The sequence below is a fragment of the Salvelinus alpinus genome, unplaced genomic scaffold (genome assembly GCF_045679555.1).
Source record: "Salvelinus alpinus unplaced genomic scaffold, SLU_Salpinus.1 scaffold_82, whole genome shotgun sequence".
Taxonomy (NCBI): Eukaryota; Metazoa; Chordata; class Actinopteri; order Salmoniformes; family Salmonidae; genus Salvelinus; species Salvelinus alpinus.
In genome coordinates this window covers 30,767-37,500 of record NW_027256023.1, presented here as the reverse complement: position 1 = coordinate 37,500, position 6,734 = coordinate 30,767, and the positions used below count along the sequence as shown (strand labels likewise).

Here is a 6,734-nt window from a genome sequence, read left to right as displayed (position 1 = left end):
TGGCTGGTCCTGGCTGGACGGCTCTGGCTGGTCCTGGCTGGACGGCTCTGGCTGGTCCTGGCTGGACGGCTCTGGCGGGTCCTGGCTGGATGGCTCTGGCGGGTCCTGGCTGGACGGCTCTGGCGGATCCTGGCTGGACGGCTCTGGCGGATCCTGGCTGGACGGCTCTGGCGGATCCTGGCTGGACGGCTCTGGCTGGTCCTGGCTGGACGGCTCTGGCGGATCCTGGCTGGACGGCTCTGGCTGGTCCTGGCTGGACGGCTCTGGCGGATCCTGGCTGGCTGGCTCTGACGGCTCCTGGCTGGCTGGCTCTGGCTGCTCCTGTTTGGCGGAAGGCTCTGGCTGCTCCTGTCTGGCGGAAGGCTCTGGCTGCTCCTGTCTGGCGGAAGGCTCTGGCTGCTCCTGTCTGGCGGAAGGCTCTGGCTGCTCCTGTCTGGCGGAAGGCTCTGGCTGCTCCTGTCTGGCGGAAGGCTCTGGCTGCTCCTGTCTGGCGGACGGCTCTGACGGCTCGGGACAGACGGGCAGCTCTGACGGCTCGGGACAGACGGGCAGCTCTGACGGCTCGGGACAGACGGGCAGCTCTGACGGCTCGGAACAGACGGACAGCGCTGGGCAGGCAGGCAGCTCAGACAGCGCTGGGCAGGCAGACAGTTCAGACAGCGCTGGGCAGGCAGGCACACCTGTAGGGAGGAGACGGAGAGACAGCCTGGTGCGGGGGGCTGCCACCGGAGGACTGGTACGTGGAGGTGGCACCGGAATTACCGGACCGTGAAGGAGGACACGCGCTCTTGAGCACCGAGCCTGCCCAACCTTACCAGGTTGAATGATCCCCGTAGCCCTGCCAGTGCGGCGAGGTGGAATAGCCCGCACTGAGCTATGCTGGCGAACCGGGGACACCATTTGTAAGGCTGGTGCCATGTACGCCGGCCCGAGGAGACGCACTGGAGGCCAGATGCGTTGGGCCGGCTTCATGACACCCGGCTCGATGCCCAACCTAGCCCTACCAGTGCGGCGAGGTGGAATAGCCCGCACTGGACTAAGCACGCGTACTGGGGACACCGTGCGCTTTACCGCATAACACGGTGTCTGACCAGTACGACGCCCTCTCACTCTACGGTAAGCACGGGGAGTTGGCTCAGGTATCTTACCCGGCTTTGCCACACTCCGCGTGTACCCCCCCCCAAGAAATTTTCGGGTCTGACTCTCGGGCTCCCAACCGCGTCGCCGCGCTGCCTCCTCATACTAGCGCCTCTCTGCCTTCGCTGCCTCCAACTCTTCCTTGGTACGGCGATATTCCCCTGGCTGAACCCAGGGTCCTTTGCCGTCCAGGATCTCTTCCCAAGTCCACGAGTCCTGGTTTTTTTGCCGCTGCTGCTGCTGCTGTTGCTGCCCTTTTCCACTCCGCTTGGTCCTTTGGTGGTGGGTGTTTCTGGCTGGGCTTTCATATTCTTCCTCGGACGACGGACGAGGAGAGGCGAGACGGATCGGACCAATACGCAGAGTGGTTAGTGTTCATGATGATTTATTATAACGAAACTTGAACACTGAATTACAAAAACAAATAAACGAAGTGCAGAAACCTATACAGTACCGTGTGGTGAAAACACAAACACGGAAACAAACACCCAAAACCCAGTCTGCCTAAGTATGATTCTCAATCAGGGACAACGATTGACAGCTGCCTCTGATTGAGAATCATACCAGGCCGAACACAAAAATCCCAACATAGAAAATCAACCATAGCCAAACCCACCCAACTCACGCCCTGACCAACTAAATAAATACATTAAATACACATAAATACAATAAATCCATCCACAGAGGAGTATGGTGTGGGGTGGAGGGTGGGATCCATCCACAGAGGAGTATGGTGTTGGGTGGAGGGTGGGATCCATCCACAGAGGAGTATGGTGTTGGGTGGACGGTGGGATCCATCCACAGAGGAGTATGGTGTGGGGTGGAGGGTGGGATCCATCCACAGAGGAGTATGGTGTGGGTGGAGGGTGGGATCCATCTACAGAGGAGTATGGTGTGGGGTGGAGGGTGGGATCCATCCACAGAGGAGTATGGTGTTGGGTGGAGGGTGGGATCCATCCACAGAGGAGTATGGTGTGGGGTGGAGGGTGGGATCCATCCACAGAGGAGTATGGTGTTGGGTGGAGGGTGGGATCCATCCACAGAGGAGTATGGTGTGGGGTGGAGGGTGGGATCCATCCACAGAGGATTATGGTGTTGGGTGGAGGGTGGGATCCATCCACAGAGGAGTATGGTGTTGGGTGGAGGGTGGGATCCATCCACAGAGGAGTATGGTGTTGGGTGGAGGGTGGGGGTGGTCAGATCATATGTATCTGGATGTGGTGTCATTATTTCCTCTAGCATGCTGTGCTCCACTGGTTACATGGACAATACCTCTGACTGATAGGAACAGACACTGGATAGAAAGGGAAGGAGAGAGAATGAGGGAGGGAGGGAGAGAAACACAGGAGGAGGTTAGGGACAGAGAGAAAATAAGGGTCAGGGTGAGGAGGCAAGGGAAACAGCGAGAGGGGGACAGACAGGAAGGGGGCATAGAGAGAACAAGGAGAGGAGGTGAGGGAAACAGCAAGAGGGGGACAGACAGGAAGGGGGCATAGAGAGAACAATGAGAGGAGGTGAGGGAAACAGCAAGAGGGGGACAGACAGGAAGGTGGACATAGAGAGAACAGGGAGAGGAGGTAGGAAACAGCGAGAGGGGGACAGACAGGAAGGTGGACATAGAGAGAACAGGGAGAGGTGGTAAGGGAAACAGCGAGAGGGGGACAGACAGGAAGGTGGACATAGAGAGAACAGGGAGAGGAGGTAAGGGAAACAGTGAGAGGGGGACAGACAGGAAGGTGGACATAGAGAGAACAGGGAGAGGAGGTAAGGGAAACAGCGAGAGGGGGACAGACAGGAAGATGGACATAGAGAGAACAGGGAGAGGAGGTAAGGGAAACAGCGAGAAGGGGACAGACAGGAAGGTGGACATAGAGAGAACAAGGAGAGGAGGTAAGGGAAACAGCGAGAGGGGGACAGACAGGAAGGTGGACATAGAGAGAACAAGGAGAGGAGGTAAGGGAAACAGCGAGAGGGGGACAGACAGGAAGGTGGACATACAGAGAACAAGGAAGGGTAGAACAATAAATAGAGGCTTCATAATTAAATAAAGGGCATGTTAACTGACTGCTATTATCTCATAGAACAAAATGTATGAGATCTCCTGAGCATGTGTTAACTTCAGACCTAATTTTCTGTGTTTATTCCAAAACCCTGTTCTTTCTCCATTAATTTTCCCCATAGGGATTGCTGAACGAACCAGAGGTAAGTTATTTCCAGATTTTAGGACCACAAGCTGGCGAGCTCTATACAGAGAGTCTGAAATAGGTTGACACTTCAAAGACAAAGCAAGATGTGAAGAGAGTGAAAGAGGGAGAGAGAAACAGACGTGGAGAGGTAGAACGGGGTTAAAGGGGTATATTTAGAGGGATGAGGGTAGAATGCAAGAGAGAAGGAGAAAGTCATAGAATTGAATTGAGCCCAGAGACAGAGGAACTGAGAGGGACATAATCTGATAAAGAGAGAGAGAGGGCTGAATAGAGAGAGGGAGAGAGAGAAAAGGTGGTAAACAGAGGTGAAGAGAGAGAGAGAGGGGGTGGGGGGAGAAAGGGAGAAAGGGAAAGAGAGAGGATGTATGAATGCTAGTAACTTCAGATAGAATCCCTCTAATTTCCCCCTGCACTAACATCCCTACCAGCAACACTCCAAGATAGAATAGATGCCCTGCACACACTAGTGTGAGTGTGCGCCTACGGTTATAGTGTGTGTGTGTGTGTGTGTTGTGTGTGTGTGTACCTACTGTAGTGTGTGTGTGTGTGTGTGTGTGTGTGTGTGTGTGTGTGTGTGTGTGTGTGTGTGTGTGTGTGTGTGTGTGTGTGTGTGTGTGTGTGTGTGTGTGCGTGTGCGTGTGCGTGTGTGTGTGTGACTGTAAGTGTGTCTACATCCTGTTAGAAGCTGTACGTATTCTGGGAATCCAATCTCTATTGAACAACGTCTTTCATTTGGCTCAGCATCCCTTACTGCTGATGTGTGTCTGAATACTGATGAACACACCCCCTCAGAGCAACTCCAACAGGCGTATTGAGCATGCAACTGACAGAAAGGTAAACAGGCGTGTTGAGCATGCAACTGACAGAAAGGTAAACAGGCGTGTTGAGCATGCAACTGACAGAAAGGTAAACAGGCGTGTTGAGCATGCAACTTACAGAAAGGTAAACAAGCATGTTGAGCATGCAACTGACAGAAAGGTAAACAGGCGTGTTGAGCATGCAACTGACAGAAAGGTAAACAGGCGTGTTGAGCATGCAACTGACAGAAAGGTAAACAGGCGTGTTGAGCATGCAACTGACAGAAAGGTAAACAGGCGTGTTGAGCATGCAACTGACAGAAAGGTAAACAGGCGTGTTGAGCATGCAACTGACAGAAAGGTAAACAGGCGTGTTGAGCATGCAACTGACAGAAAGGTAAACAGGCATGTTGAGCATGCAACTGACAGAAAGGTAAACAGGCGTGTTGCTGATGGGCAGGTGAGTCATATGACTAATAGACTATTAAATAGGCATCTAGCAGGCTGGGCCCACAGGGCTGGGATCTGTAGGCTTGTGTTGACATTCCAGTTAGTCAGTTATTAAGGGAAGTGTTGTTGGCTAAATCCTCCCCTCAGCCGCCTGCATCAACCCCCTCACCTCACCTCACCTCCCCACCACAACCCAACCCCACATTTCATTTAATCAAAAGGAATTATATTGGACGGATTAACAGATGAGCACTTTATCTCTCTCTCTCTCTCTCTCTCTCTCTCTCTCTCTCTCTCTCTCTCTCTCTCTCTCTCTCTCTCTCTCTCTCTCTCTCTCTCTCTCTCTCTCTCTCTCTCTCTCTCTCTCTCTCTCTCTCTCTCTCTCTCTCTCTCTCTCTCTCTCTCTCTCTCTCTCTCTCTCTCTCTCTCTCTCGTTCCCCTTTACGTATTAGTGTGCCAGTCACATGCAGGAGTCAGAGGAGTGTCGGTGGATGAGTGACTGTGTGTGTGTGTGTGTGTGTGTGTGTGTGTGTGTGTGTGTGTGTGTGTGTGTGTGTGTGTGTGTGTGTGTGTGTGACATCGAACCTGTGAGCAGACCTCAAGGGCCTTTTTTATCAAGAGGTGTTCCTGCACAGTGACACCCCTTTGCGCGCACACACACACACACACACACACACACACACACACACACACACACACACACACACACACACACACACACACACACACACACACACACACACACACACACACACACACACACACACACACACACACACACACACACTCTTCCATGGGTTGGCATACAGTAAGCAGAGTATTTGATGTCTATGCAGTCAATCCCTTAGAGCAGCGTGACACTGTAGCAGAATAATAATCTGTCTGTGTATGACAGGGCATACTAATCTGGCATCTGGGTAGCTAGCAGGGAAATAGCTGAACCCAACTTCAAAACAACAAGTCATACCATCAGATGAATATTTGTGGTGGGTTTATCAACAGATATGATGTAAACTAGTCCTGGACTAGAAATGTAGCTGGAAACACCAGAGCTGTGGTTGATTTCTGCATGTATACAGGATGGGAGCTGATCTGTGGAAAAGGTTGGATAGAAATGTCTGCTAAATGTCCATAGTATTATTACATCATGAAGCAGGACTAATGGCCAAACAGAAATGATGAAGCATGAAGGTGTTTCTGATTGATTATCTCAGTTGTCAGAAGAGGGAGAGAACTGAGTGTGTGTGTGTGTGTGTGTGTGTGTGTGTGTGTGTGTGTGTGTGTGTGTGTGTGTGTGTGTGTGTGTGTGTGTGTGTGTGTGTGTGTGTGTGTGTGTGTGTGTGTGTGTGTGTGTGTGTGTGTGTGTGTGCCAAACAACAAACCCAACATAGAAACACAAAACATAGAATGCCCACCCAGCTCACGTCCTGACCAATTAAACAAAGACTAAACAAAGGAAATAAGGTCAGGAACGTGACAGTGTGTGTGTGTGTGTGTGTGTGAGAGCGTGTTACCTGGACTTCTCGTGCATGATAGGCTATGATGAGGCCCAGCAGTATGACTGTAGACAGGCTGATCAGACACTTCAAGGCCAGAGAGTACATGGAGCTCTGAGAACAAAAAACACACAGTGTTAAAAACATACACTGTTACACACACACACACACACACACACACACACACACACACACACACACACACACACACACACACACACACACACACACACACACACACACACACACACACACACACACACACACACACACACACACACACACACACACACACACACACTCATACATTTTTGTTGACATTAAGTCACTTCAGTCAATATACACACTCACCCTGACCAGTGAGAACATACACATACACACTGTCAATACCATCAGTGCCAATAACCTCTAGGCAGATCCAATTCCCAGACAGCCCTTAAATCTTTCTGTCTACATGTGTGCTCCAGATCAATGTGCTGCTTAGTACCAATCAATAGCCCTCATACCAGCTCTATGCAAGCCATAACCTTTCACCTCACTGCTTAGTAGAGCTATAACACACACACACACACACACACACACACACACACACACACACACACACACACACACACACACACACACACACACACACACACACACACACA

At 51.5% G+C, this 6,734-nt stretch overlaps 1 pseudogene; it reads right to left on the bottom strand.

Annotated features, from left to right (window-relative positions):
- LOC139567223 (small conductance calcium-activated potassium channel protein 3-like) overlaps positions 1-6,207 on the bottom strand; it is a 61,572-nt pseudogene extending 55,365 nt beyond the window's left edge.
- Between the last annotated feature and the right edge of the window lie 527 nt (positions 6,208-6,734).